This window comes from Chamaea fasciata, unplaced genomic scaffold (assembly GCF_029207755.1).
Source record: "Chamaea fasciata isolate MVZ Bird 193981 ecotype frontalis unplaced genomic scaffold, bChaFas1.0.hap1 SCAF_8, whole genome shotgun sequence".
NCBI lineage: Eukaryota > Metazoa > Chordata > Aves > Passeriformes > Sylviidae > Chamaea > Chamaea fasciata.
In genome coordinates this window covers 17,570-31,654 of record NW_027094093.1, presented here as the reverse complement: position 1 = coordinate 31,654, position 14,085 = coordinate 17,570, and positions in this window count along the sequence as shown.

Genomic DNA, 14,085 nt, shown 5'->3' with positions numbered 1-14,085 from the left:
ACTTGCCGTGCTGTAAACAGCTTCTCTGCCTGTGGAGAACTCGGAAACAGCGTTTGACGCTGTTCCAAGCCGGCCTGCGAGCGAACCGCCGGAGAGTGCACTCGGCGCGGCCAAACGGCGTTTGCTCGCTTCCCAGGCTAGGAGAAGCACTTGCCGTGCTGCAAACAGCTTCTCTGCCTGTGGAGAGCTCGGAAACAGCGTTTAACGCTGTTCCAAGCCTGCCTGCGAGCGAGGCGCCGGAGAGTGCACTAGGCGCGGCCAAACGGCGTTTGCTCGCTTCCCAGGCTAGGAGAAGCACTTGCCGTGCTGCAAACAGCTTCTCTGCCTGTGGAGAGCTCGGAAACAGCGTTTAACGCTGTTCCAAGCCTGCCTGCGAGGGAAGCGCCGGAGAGTGCACTAGGCGCGGCCAAACGGCGTTTGCTCGCTTCCCAGGCTAGGAGAAGCACTTGCCGTGCTGCAAACAGCTTCTCTGCCTGTAGAGAGCTCGGACACAGCGTTTGACGCTGTTCCAAGCCTGCCTGCGAGCGAACCGCCGGAGAGTGCACTAGACGCGGCCAAACGGCGTTTGCTCGCTTCCCAGGCTAGGAGAAGCACTTGCCGTGCTGCAAACAGCTTCTCTGCCTGTGGAGAGCTCGGAAACAGCGTTTAACGCTGTTCCAAGCCTGCCTGCGAGCGAAGCGCCGGAGAGTGCACTAGGCGCGGCCAAACGGCGTTTGCTCGCTTCCCAGGCTAGGAGAAGCACTTGCCGTGCTGCAAACAGCTTCTCTGCCTGTGGAGAGCTCGGAAACAGCGTTTAACGCTGTTCCAAGCCTGCCTGCGAGTGAAGCGCCGGAGAGTGCACTAGGCGCGGCCAAACGGCGTTTGCTCGCTTCCCAGGGTAGGAGAAGCACTTGCCGTGCTGCAAACAGCTTCTCTGCCTGTAGAGAGCTCGGACACAGCGTTTGACGCTGTTCCAAGCCTGCCTGCGAGCGAACCGCCGGAGAGTGCACTAGACGCGGCCAAACGGCGTTTTGCTCGCTTCCCAGGCTAGGAGAAGCACTTGCCGTGCTGCAAACAGCTTCTCTGCCTGTGGAGAGCTCGGAAACAGCGTTTAACGCTGTTCCAAGCCTGCCTGCGAGCGAGGCGCCGGAGAGTGCACTAGGCGCGGCCAAACGGCGTTTGCTCGCTTCCCAGGCTAGGAGAAGCACTTGCCGTGCTGCAAACAGCTTCTCTGCCTGTGGAGAGCTCGGAAACAGCGTTTAACGCTGTTCCAAGCCTGCCTGCGAGCGAAGCGCCGGAGAGTGCACTAGGCGCGGCCAAACGGCGTTTGCTCGCTTCCCAGGCTAGGAGAAGCACTTGCCATGCTGCAAACAGCCTCTCTGCCTGTGGAGAGCTCGGAAACAGCGTTTAACGCTGTTCCAAGCCAGCCGGCGAGCGAAGCGCCGGAGAGTGCACTAGGCGCGGCCAAACGGCGTTTGCTCGCTTCCCAGGCTAGGAGAAGCACTTGCCGTGCTGCAAACAGCTTCTCTGCCTGTGGAGAGCTCGGAAACAGCGTTTAACGCTCTTCCAAGCCTGCCTGCGAGCGAAGCGCCGGAGAGTGCACTAGGCGCGGCCAAACGGCGTTTGCTCGCTTCCCAAGCTAGGAGAAGCACTTGCCGTGCTGCAAACAGCCTCTCTGCCTGTGGAGAGCTCGGAAATAGCGTTTGACGCTGTTCCAAGCCTCCCTGCGAGCGAAGCGCCGGAGAGTGCACTAGGCGCGGCCAAACGGCGTTTGCTCGCTTCCCAGGCTAGGAGAAGCACTTGCCATGCTGCAAACAGCCTCTCTGCCTGTGGAGAGCTCGGAAACAGCGTTTAACGCTGTTCCAAGCCAGCCGGCGAGCGAAGCGCCGGAGAGTGCACTAGGCGCGGCCAAACGGCGTTTGCTCGCTTCCCAGGCTAGGAGAAGCACTTGCCGTGCTGCAAACAGCTTCTCTGCCTGTGGAGAGCTCGGAAACAGCGTTTAACGCTGTTCCAAGCCTGCCTGCGAGCGAAGCGCCGGAGAGTGCACTAGGCGCGGCCAAACGGCGTTTGCTCGCTTCCCAAGCTAGGAGAAGCACTTGCCGTGCTGCAAACAGCCTCTCTGCCTGTGGAGAGCTCGGAAATAGCGTTTGACGCTGTTCCAAGCCTCCCTGCGAGCGAAGCGCCGGAGAGTGCACTAGGCGCGGCCAAACGGCGTTTGCTCGCTTCCCAGGCTAGGAGAAGCACTTGCCGTGCTGCAAACAGCTTCTCTGCCTGTGGAGAGCTCGGAAACAGCGTTTGACGCTGTTCCAAGCCGGCCTGCGAGCGAACCGCCGGAGAGTGCACTCGGCGCGGCCAAACGGCGTTTGCTCGCTTCCCAGGCTAGGAGAAGCACTTGCCGTGCTGCAAACAGCTTCTCTGCCTGTGGAGAGCTCGGAAACAGCGTTTGACGCTGTTCCAAGCCTGCCTGCGAGCGAACCGCCGGAGAGTGCACTCGGCGCGGCCAAACGGCGTTTGCTCGCTTCCCAGGCTAGGAGAAGCACTTGCCGTGCTGCAAACAGCTTCTCTGCCTGTGGAGAGCTCGGAAACAGCGTTTGACACTGTTCCAAGCCTGCCTACGAGCGAACCGCCGGAAAGTGCACTCGGCGCGGCCAAACGGCGTTTGCTCGCTTCCCAGGGTAGGAGAAGCACTTGCCGTGCTGCAAACAGCTTCTCTGCCTGTAGAGAGCTCGGACACAGCGTTTGACGCTGTTCCAAGCCTGCCTGCGAGCGAACCGCCGGAGAGTGCACTAGACGCGGCCAAACGGCGTTTGCTCGCTTCCCAGGCTAGGAGAAGCACTTGCCGTGCTGCAAACAGCTTCTCTGCCTGTGGAGAGCTCGGAAACAGCGTTTAACGCTGTTCCAAGCCTGCCTGCGAGCGAGGCGCCGGAGAGTGCACTAGGCGCGGCCAAACGGCGTTTGCTCGCTTCCCAGGCTAGGAGAAGCACTTGCCGTGCTGCAAACAGCTTCTCTGCCTGTGGAGAGCTCGGAAACAGCGTTTAACGCTGTTCCAAGCCTGCCTGCGAGCGAAGCGCCGGAGAGTGCACTAGGCGCGGCCAAACGGCGTTTGCTCGCTTCCCAGGCTAGGAGAAGCACTTGCCGTGCTGCAAACAGCCTCTCTGCCTGTGGAGAGCTCGGAAATAGCGTTTAACGCTGTTCCAAGCCTCCCTGCGAGCGAAGCGCCGGAGAGTGCACTAGGCGCGGCCAAACGGCGTTTGCTCGCTTCCCAGGCTAGGAGAAGCACTTGCCGTGCTGTAAACAGCTTCTCTGCCTGTGGAGAACTCGGAAACAGCGTTTGACGCTGTTCCAAGCCGGCCTGCGAGCGAACCGCCGGAGAGTGCACTCGGCGCGGCCAAACGGCGTTTGCTCGCTTCCCAGGCTAGGAGAAGCACTTGCCGTGCTGCAAACAGCTTCTCTGCCTGTGGAGAGCTCGGAAACAGCGTTTAACGCTGTTCCAAGCCTGCCTGCGAGCGAGGCGCCGGAGAGTGCACTAGGCGCGGCCAAACGGCGTTTGCTCGCTTCCCAGGCTAGGAGAAGCACTTGCCGTGCTGCAAACAGCTTCTCTGCCTGTGGAGAGCTCGGAAACAGCGTTTAACGCTGTTCCAAGCCTGCCTGCGAGCGAAGCGCCGGAGAGTGCACTAGGCGCGGCCAAACGGCGTTTGCTCGCTTCCCAAGCTAGGAGAAGCACTTGCCGTGCTGCAAACAGCCTCTCTGCCTGTGGAGAGCTCGGAAATAGCGTTTGACGCTGTTCCAAGCCTCCCTGCGAGCGAAGCGCCGGAGAGTGCACTAGGCGCGGCCAAACGGCGTTTGCTCGCTTCCCAGGCTAGGAGAAGCACTTGCCGTGCTGTAAACAGCTTCTCTGCCTGTGGAGAACTCGGAAACAGCGTTTGACGCTGTTCCAAGCCGGCCTGCGAGCGAACCGCCGGAGAGTGCACTCGGCGCGGCCAAACGGCGTTTGCTCGCTTCCCAGGCTAGGAGAAGCACTTGCCGTGCTGCAAACAGCTTCTCTGCCTGTGGAGAGCTCGGAAACAGCGTTTAACGCTGTTCCAAGCCTGCCTGCGAGCGAGGCGCCGGAGAGTGCACTAGGCGCGGCCAAACGGCGTTTGCTCGCTTCCCAGGCTAGGAGAAGCACTTGCCGTGCTGCAAACAGCTTCTCTGCCTGTGGAGAGCTCGGAAACAGCGTTTAACGCTGTTCCAAGCCTGCCTGCGAGGGAAGCGCCGGAGAGTGCACTAGGCGCGGCCAAACGGCGTTTGCTCGCTTCCCAGGCTAGGAGAAGCACTTGCCGTGCTGCAAACAGCTTCTCTGCCTGTAGAGAGCTCGGACACAGCGTTTGACGCTGTTCCAAGCCTGCCTGCGAGCGAACCGCCGGAGAGTGCACTAGACGCGGCCAAACGGCGTTTGCTCGCTTCCCAGGCTAGGAGAAGCACTTGCCGTGCTGCAAACAGCTTCTCTGCCTGTGGAGAGCTCGGAAACAGCGTTTAACGCTGTTCCAAGCCTGCCTGCGAGCGAAGCGCCGGAGAGTGCACTAGGCGCGGCCAAACGGCGTTTGCTCGCTTCCCAGGCTAGGAGAAGCACTTGCCGTGCTGCAAACAGCTTCTCTGCCTGTGGAGAGCTCGGAAACAGCGTTTAACGCTGTTCCAAGCCTGCCTGCGAGTGAAGCGCCGGAGAGTGCACTAGGCGCGGCCAAACGGCGTTTGCTCGCTTCCCAGGGTAGGAGAAGCACTTGCCGTGCTGCAAACAGCTTCTCTGCCTGTAGAGAGCTCGGACACAGCGTTTGACGCTGTTCCAAGCCTGCCTGCGAGCGAACCGCCGGAGAGTGCACTAGACGCGGCCAAACGGCGTTTGCTCGCTTCCCAGGCTAGGAGAAGCACTTGCCGTGCTGCAAACAGCTTCTCTGCCTGTGGAGAGCTCGGAAACAGCGTTTAACGCTGTTCCAAGCCTGCCTGCGAGCGAGGCGCCGGAGAGTGCACTAGGCGCGGCCAAACGGCGTTTGCTCGCTTCCCAGGCTAGGAGAAGCACTTGCCGTGCTGCAAACAGCTTCTCTGCCTGTGGAGAGCTCGGAAACAGCGTTTAACGCTGTTCCAAGCCTGCCTGCGAGCGAAGCGCCGGAGAGTGCACTAGGCGCGGCCAAACGGCGTTTGCTCGCTTCCCAGGCTAGGAGAAGCACTTGCCATGCTGCAAACAGCCTCTCTGCCTGTGGAGAGCTCGGAAACAGCGTTTAACGCTGTTCCAAGCCAGCCGGCGAGCGAAGCGCCGGAGAGTGCACTAGGCGCGGCCAAACGGCGTTTGCTCGCTTCCCAGGCTAGGAGAAGCACTTGCCGTGCTGCAAACAGCTTCTCTGCCTGTGGAGAGCTCGGAAACAGCGTTTAACGCTCTTCCAAGCCTGCCTGCGAGCGAAGCGCCGGAGAGTGCACTAGGCGCGGCCAAACGGCGTTTGCTCGCTTCCCAAGCTAGGAGAAGCACTTGCCGTGCTGCAAACAGCCTCTCTGCCTGTGGAGAGCTCGGAAATAGCGTTTGACGCTGTTCCAAGCCTCCCTGCGAGCGAAGCGCCGGAGAGTGCACTAGGCGCGGCCAAACGGCGTTTGCTCGCTTCCCAGGCTAGGAGAAGCACTTGCCATGCTGCAAACAGCCTCTCTGCCTGTGGAGAGCTCGGAAACAGCGTTTAACGCTGTTCCAAGCCAGCCGGCGAGCGAAGCGCCGGAGAGTGCACTAGGCGCGGCCAAACGGCGTTTGCTCGCTTCCCAGGCTAGGAGAAGCACTTGCCGTGCTGCAAACAGCTTCTCTGCCTGTGGAGAGCTCGGAAACAGCGTTTAACGCTGTTCCAAGCCTGCCTGCGAGCGAAGCGCCGGAGAGTGCACTAGGCGCGGCCAAACGGCGTTTGCTCGCTTCCCAAGCTAGGAGAAGCACTTGCCGTGCTGCAAACAGCCTCTCTGCCTGTGGAGAGCTCGGAAATAGCGTTTGACGCTGTTCCAAGCCTCCCTGCGAGCGAAGCGCCGGAGAGTGCACTAGGCGCGGCCAAACGGCGTTTGCTCGCTTCCCAGGCTAGGAGAAGCACTTGCCGTGCTGCAAACAGCTTCTCTGCCTGTGGAGAGCTCGGAAACAGCGTTTGACGCTGTTCCAAGCCGGCCTGCGAGCGAACCGCCGGAGAGTGCACTCGGCGCGGCCAAACGGCGTTTGCTCGCTTCCCAGGCTAGGAGAAGCACTTGCCGTGCTGCAAACAGCTTCTCTGCCTGTGGAGAGCTCGGAAACAGCGTTTGACGCTGTTCCAAGCCTGCCTGCGAGCGAACCGCCGGAGAGTGCACTCGGCGCGGCCAAACGGCGTTTGCTCGCTTCCCAGGCTAGGAGAAGCACTTGCCGTGCTGCAAACAGCTTCTCTGCCTGTGGAGAGCTCGGAAACAGCGTTTGACACTGTTCCAAGCCTGCCTACGAGCGAACCGCCGGAAAGTGCACTCGGCGCGGCCAAACGGCGTTTGCTCGCTTCCCAGGGTAGGAGAAGCACTTGCCGTGCTGCAAACAGCTTCTCTGCCTGTAGAGAGCTCGGACACAGCGTTTGACGCTGTTCCAAGCCTGCCTGCGAGCGAACCGCCGGAGAGTGCACTAGACGCGGCCAAACGGCGTTTGCTCGCTTCCCAGGCTAGGAGAAGCACTTGCCGTGCTGCAAACAGCTTCTCTGCCTGTGGAGAGCTCGGAAACAGCGTTTAACGCTGTTCCAAGCCTGCCTGCGAGCGAGGCGCCGGAGAGTGCACTAGGCGCGGCCAAACGGCGTTTGCTCGCTTCCCAGGCTAGGAGAAGCACTTGCCGTGCTGCAAACAGCTTCTCTGCCTGTGGAGAGCTCGGAAACAGCGTTTAACGCTGTTCCAAGCCTGCCTGCGAGCGAAGCGCCGGAGAGTGCACTAGGCGCGGCCAAACGGCGTTTGCTCGCTTCCCAGGCTAGGAGAAGCACTTGCCGTGCTGCAAACAGCCTCTCTGCCTGTGGAGAGCTCGGAAATAGCGTTTAACGCTGTTCCAAGCCTCCCTGCGAGCGAAGCGCCGGAGAGTGCACTAGGCGCGGCCAAACGGCGTTTGCTCGCTTCCCAGGCTAGGAGAAGCACTTGCCGTGCTGTAAACAGCTTCTCTGCCTGTGGAGAACTCGGAAACAGCGTTTGACGCTGTTCCAAGCCGGCCTGCGAGCGAACCGCCGGAGAGTGCACTCGGCGCGGCCAAACGGCGTTTGCTCGCTTCCCAGGCTAGGAGAAGCACTTGCCGTGCTGCAAACAGCTTCTCTGCCTGTGGAGAGCTCGGAAACAGCGTTTAACGCTGTTCCAAGCCTGCCTGCGAGCGAGGCGCCGGAGAGTGCACTAGGCGCGGCCAAACGGCGTTTGCTCGCTTCCCAGGCTAGGAGAAGCACTTGCCGTGCTGCAAACAGCTTCTCTGCCTGTGGAGAGCTCGGAAACAGCGTTTAACGCTGTTCCAAGCCTGCCTGCGAGCGAAGCGCCGGAGAGTGCACTAGGCGCGGCCAAACGGCGTTTGCTCGCTTCCCAGGCTAGGAGAAGCACTTGCCATGCTGCAAACAGCCTCTCTGCCTGTGGAGAGCTCGGAAACAGCGTTTAACGCTGTTCCAAGCCAGCCTGCGAGCGAAGCGCCGGAGAGTGCACTAGGCGCGGCCAAACGGCGTTTGCTCGCTTCCCAGGCTAGGAGAAGCACTTGCCGTGCTGCAAACAGCTTCTCTGCCTGTGGAGAGCTCGGAAACAGCGTTTAACGCTGTTCCAAGCCTGCCTGCGAGCGAAGCGCCGGAGAGTGCACTAGGCGCGGCCAAACGGCGTTTGCTCGCTTCCCAAGCTAGGAGAAGCACTTGCCGTGCTGCAAACAGCCTCTCTGCCTGTGGAGAGCTCGGAAATAGCGTTTGACGCTGTTCCAAGCCTCCCTGCGAGCGAAGCGCCGGAGAGTGCACTAGGCGCGGCCAAACGGCGTTTGCTCGCTTCCCAGGCTAGGAGAAGCACTTGCCGTGCTGCAAACAGCTTCTCTGCCTGTGGAGAGCTCGGAAACAGCGTTTGACGCTGTTCCAAGCCGGCCTGCGAGCGAAGCGCCGGAGAGTGCACTCGGCGCGGCCAAACGGCGTTTGCTCGCTTCCCAGGCTAGGAGAAGCACTTGCCGTGCTGCAAACAGCTTCTCTGCCTGTGGAGAGCTCGGAAACAGCGTTTGACGCTGTTCCAAGCCTGCCTGCGAGCGAACCGCCGGAGAGTGCACTCGGCGCGGCCAAACGGCGTTTGCTCGCTTCCCAGGCTAGGAGAAGCACTTGCCGTGCTGCAAACAGCCTCTCTGCCTGTGGAGAGCTCGGAAACAGCGTTTAACGCTGTTCCAAGCCAGCCTGCGAGCGAAGCGCCGGAGAGTGCACTAGGCGCGGCCAAACGGCGTTTGCTCGCTTCCCAGGCTAGGAGAAGCACTTGCCGTGCTGCAAACAGCTTCTCTGCCTGTGGAGAGCTCGGAAACAGCGTTTAACGCTGTTCCAAGCCTGCCTGCGAGCGAAGCGCCGGAGAGTGCACTAGGCGCGGCCAAACGGCGTTTGCTCGCTTCCCAGGCTAGGAGAAGCACTTGCCGTGCTGCAAACAGCCTCTCTGCCTGTGGAGAGCTCGGAAATAGCGTTTAACGCTGTTCCAAGCCTCCCTGCGAGCGAAGCGCCGGAGAGTGCACTAGGCGCGGCCAAACGGCGTTTGCTCGCTTCCCAGGCTAGGAGAAGCACTTGCCGTGCTGTAAACAGCTTCTCTGCCTGTGGAGAACTCGGAAACAGCGTTTGACGCTGTTCCAAGCCGGCCTGCGAGCGAACCGCCGGAGAGTGCACTCGGCGCGGCCAAACGGCGTTTGCTCGCTTCCCAGGCTAGGAGAAGCACTTGCCGTGCTGCAAACAGCTTCTCTGCCTGTGGAGAGCTCGGAAACAGCGTTTAACGCTGTTCCAAGCCTGCCTGCGAGCGAGGCGCCGGAGAGTGCACTAGGCGCGGCCAAACGGCGTTTGCTCGCTTCCCAGGCTAGGAGAAGCACTTGCCGTGCTGCAAACAGCTTCTCTGCCTGTGGAGAGCTCGGAAACAGCGTTTAACGCTGTTCCAAGCCTGCCTGCGAGGGAAGCGCCGGAGAGTGCACTAGGCGCGGCCAAACGGCGTTTGCTCGCTTCCCAGGCTAGGAGAAGCACTTGCCGTGCTGCAAACAGCTTCTCTGCCTGTAGAGAGCTCGGACACAGCGTTTGACGCTGTTCCAAGCCTGCCTGCGAGCGAACCGCCGGAGAGTGCACTAGACGCGGCCAAACGGCGTTTGCTCGCTTCCCAGGCTAGGAGAAGCACTTGCCGTGCTGCAAACAGCTTCTCTGCCTGTGGAGAGCTCGGAAACAGCGTTTAACGCTGTTCCAAGCCTGCCTGCGAGCGAGGCGCCGGAGAGTGCACTAGGCGCGGCCAAACGGCGTTTGCTCGCTTCCCAGGCTAGGAGAAGCACTTGCCGTGCTGCAAACAGCTTCTCTGCCTGTGGAGAGCTCGGAAACAGCGTTTAACGCTGTTCCAAGCCTGCCTGCGAGTGAAGCGCCGGAGAGTGCACTAGGCGCGGCCAAACGGCGTTTGCTCGCTTCCCAGGGTAGGAGAAGCACTTGCCGTGCTGCAAACAGCTTCTCTGCCTGTGGAGAGCTCGGACACAGCGTTTGACGCTGTTCCAAGCCTGCCTGCGAGCGAACCGCCGGAGAGTGCACTAGACGCGGCCAAACGGCGTTTGCTCGCTTCCCAGGCTAGGAGAAGCACTTGCCGTGCTGCAAACAGCTTCTCTGCCTGTGGAGAGCTCGGAAACAGCGTTTAACGCTGTTCCAAGCCTGCCTGCGAGCGAGGCGCCGGAGAGTGCACTAGGCGCGGCCAAACGGCGTTTGCTCGCTTCCCAGGCTAGGAGAAGCACTTGCCGTGCTGCAAACAGCTTCTCTGCCTGTGGAGAGCTCGGAAACAGCGTTTAACGCTGTTCCAAGCCTGCCTGCGAGCGAAGCGCCGGAGAGTGCACTAGGCGCGGCCAAACGGCGTTTGCTCGCTTCCCAGGCTAGGAGAAGCACTTGCCATGCTGCAAACAGCCTCTCTGCCTGTGGAGAGCTCGGAAACAGCGTTTAACGCTGTTCCAAGCCAGCCGGCGAGCGAAGCGCCGGAGAGTGCACTAGGCGCGGCCAAACGGCGTTTGCTCGCTTCCCAAGCTAGGAGAAGCACTTGCCGTGCTGCAAACAGCCTCTCTGCCTGTGGAGAGCTCGGAAATAGCGTTTGACGCTGTTCCAAGCCTCCCTGCGAGCGAAGCGCCGGAGAGTGCACTAGGCGCGGCCAAACGGCGTTTGCTCGCTTCCCAGGCTAGGAGAAGCACTTGCCATGCTGCAAACAGCCTCTCTGCCTGTGGAGAGCTCGGAAACAGCGTTTAACGCTGTTCCAAGCCAGCCGGCGAGCGAAGCGCCGGAGAGTGCACTAGGCGCGGCCAAACGGCGTTTGCTCGCTTCCCAGGCTAGGAGAAGCACTTGCCGTGCTGCAAACAGCTTCTCTGCCTGTGGAGAGCTCGGAAACAGCGTTTAACGCTGTTCCAAGCCTGCCTGCGAGCGAAGCGCCGGAGAGTGCACTAGGCGCGGCCAAACGGCGTTTGCTCGCTTCCCAAGCTAGGAGAAGCACTTGCCGTGCTGCAAACAGCCTCTCTGCCTGTGGAGAGCTCGGAAATAGCGTTTGACGCTGTTCCAAGCCTCCCTGCGAGCGAAGCGCCGGAGAGTGCACTAGGCGCGGCCAAACGGCGTTTGCTCGCTTCCCAGGCTAGGAGAAGCACTTGCCGTGCTGCAAACAGCTTCTCTGCCTGTGGAGAGCTCGGAAACAGCGTTTGACGCTGTTCCAAGCCGGCCTGCGAGCGAACCGCCGGAGAGTGCACTCGGCGCGGCCAAACGGCGTTTGCTCGCTTCCCAGGCTAGGAGAAGCACTTGCCGTGCTGCAAACAGCTTCTCTGCCTGTGGAGAGCTCGGAAACAGCGTTTGACGCTGTTCCAAGCCTGCCTGCGAGCGAACCGCCGGAGAGTGCACTCGGCGCGGCCAAACGGCGTTTGCTCGCTTCCCAGGCTAGGAGAAGCACTTGCCGTGCTGCAAACAGCTTCTCTGCCTGTGGAGAGCTCGGAAACAGCGTTTGACACTGTTCCAAGCCTGCCTACGAGCGAACCGCCGGAAAGTGCACTCGGCGCGGCCAAACGGCGTTTGCTCGCTTCCCAGGGTAGGAGAAGCACTTGCCGTGCTGCAAACAGCTTCTCTGCCTGTAGAGAGCTCGGACACAGCGTTTGACGCTGTTCCAAGCCTGCCTGCGAGCGAACCGCCGGAGAGTGCACTAGACGCGGCCAAACGGCGTTTGCTCGCTTCCCAGGCTAGGAGAAGCACTTGCCGTGCTGCAAACAGCTTCTCTGCCTGTGGAGAGCTCGGAAACAGCGTTTAACGCTGTTCCAAGCCTGCCTGCGAGCGAGGCGCCGGAGAGTGCACTAGGCGCGGCCAAACGGCGTTTGCTCGCTTCCCAGGCTAGGAGAAGCACTTGCCGTGCTGCAAACAGCTTCTCTGCCTGTGGAGAGCTCGGAAACAGCGTTTAACGCTGTTCCAAGCCTGCCTGCGAGCGAAGCGCCGGAGAGTGCACTAGGCGCGGCCAAACGGCGTTTGCTCGCTTCCCAGGCTAGGAGAAGCACTTGCCATGCTGCAAACAGCCTCTCTGCCTGTGGAGAGCTCGGAAACAGCGTTTAACGCTGTTCCAAGCCAGCCTGCGAGCGAAGCGCCGGAGAGTGCACTAGGCGCGGCCAAACGGCGTTTGCTCGCTTCCCAGGCTAGGAGAAGCACTTGCCGTGCTGCAAACAGCTTCTCTGCCTGTGGAGAGCTCGGAAACAGCGTTTAACGCTGTTCCAAGCCAGCCTGCGAGCGAAGCGCCGGAGAGTGCACTAGGCGCGGCCAAACGGCGTTTGCTCGCTTCCCAGGCTAGGAGAAGCACTTGCCGTGCTGCAAACAGCTTCTCTGCCTGTGGAGAGCTCGGAAACAGCGTTTAACGCTGTTCCAAGCCTGCCTGCGAGCGAAGCGCCGGAGAGTGCACTAGGCGCGGCCAAACGGCGTTTGCTCGCTTCCCAAGCTAGGAGAAGCACTTGCCGTGCTGCAAACAGCCTCTCTGCCTGTGGAGAGCTCGGAAATAGCGTTTGACGCTGTCCCAAGCCTCCCTGCGAGCGAAGCGCCGGAGAGTGCACTAGGCGCGGCCAAACGGCGTTTGCTCGCTTCCCAGGCTAGGAGAAGCACTTGCCGTGCTGCAAACAGCTTCTCTGCCTGTGGAGAGCTCGGAAACAGCGTTTGACGCTGTTCCAAGCCGGCCTGCGAGCGAACCGCCGGAGAGTGCACTCGGCGCGGCCAAACGGCGTTTGCTCGCTTCCCAGGCTAGGAGAAGCACTTGCCGTGCTGCAAACAGCTTCTCTGCCTGTGGAGAGCTCGGAAACAGCGTTTAACGCTGTTCCAAGCCTGCCTGCGAGGGAAGCGCCGGAGAGTGCACTAGGCGCGGCCAAACGGCGTTTGCTCGCTTCCCAGGCTAGGAGAAGCACTTGCCGTGCTGCAAACAGCCTCTCTGCCTGTGGAGAGCTCGGAAACAGCGTTTAACGCTGTTCCAAGCCTGCCTGCGAGCGAAGCGCCGGAGAGTGCACTAGGCGCGGCCAAACGGCGTTTGCTCGCTTCCCAGGGTAGGAGAAGCACTTGCCGTGCTGCAAACAGCTTCTCTGCCTGTAGAGAGCTCGGACACAGCGTTTGACGCTGTTCCAAGCCTGCCTGCGAGCGAACCGCCGGAGAGTGCACTAGACGCGGCCAAACGGCGTTTGCTCGCTTCCCAGGCTAGGAGAAGCACTTGCCGTGCTGCAAACAGCTTCTCTGCCTGTGGAGAGCTCGGAAACAGCGTTTAACGCTGTTCCAAGCCTGCCTGCGAGCGAGGCGCCGGAGAGTGCACTAGGCGCGGCCAAACGGCGTTTGCTCGCTTCCCAGGCTAGGAGAAGCACTTGCCGTGCTGCAAACAGCTTCTCTGCCTGTGGAGAGCTCGGAAACAGCGTTTAACGCTGTTCCAAGCCTGCCTGCGAGCGAAGCGCCGGAGAGTGCACTAGGCGCGGCCAAACGGCGTTTGCTCGCTTCCCAGGCTAGGAGAAGCACTTGCCATGCTGCAAACAGCCTCTCTGCCTGTGGAGAGCTCGGAAACAGCGTTTAACGCTGTTCCAAGCCAGCCTGCGAGCGAAGCGCCGGAGAGTGCACTAGGCGCGGCCAAACGGCGTTTGCTCGCTTCCCAGGCTAGGAGAAGCACTTGCCGTGCTGCAAACAGCTTCTCTGCCTGTGGAGAGCTCGGAAACAGCGTTTAACGCTGTTCCAAGCCTGCCTGCGAGCGAAGCGCCGGAGAGTGCACTAGGCGCGGCCAAACGGCGTTTGCTCGCTTCCCAAGCTAGGAGAAGCACTTGCCGTGCTGCAAACAGCCTCTCTGCCTGTGGAGAGCTCGGAAATAGCGTTTGACGCTGTTCCAAGCCTCCCTGCGAGCGAAGCGCCGGAGAGTGCACTAGGCGCGGCCAAACGGCGTTTGCTCGCTTCCCAGGCTAGGAGAAGCACTTGCCGTGCTGCAAACAGCTTCTCTGCCTGTGGAGAGCTCGGAAACAGCGTTTGACGCTGTTCCAAGCCGGCCTGCGAGCGAAGCGCCGGAGAGTGCACTCGGCGCGGCCAAACGGCGTTTGCTCGCTTCCCAGGCTAGGAGAAGCACTTGCCGTGCTGCAAACAGCTTCTCTGCCTGTGGAGAGCTCGGAAACAGCGTTTGACGCTGTTCCAAGCCTGCCTGCGAGCGAACCGCCGGAGAGTGCACTCGGCGCGGCCAAACGGCGTTTGCTCGCTTCCCAGGCTAGGAGAAGCACTTGCCGTGCTGCAAACAGCCTCTCTGCCTGTGGAGAGCTCGGAAACAGCGTTTAACGCTGTTCCAAGCCAGCCTGCGAGCGAAGCGCCGGAGAGTGCACTAGGCGCGGCCAAACGGCGTTTGCTCGCTTCCCAGGCTAGGAGAAGCACTTGCCGTGCTGCAAACAGCTTC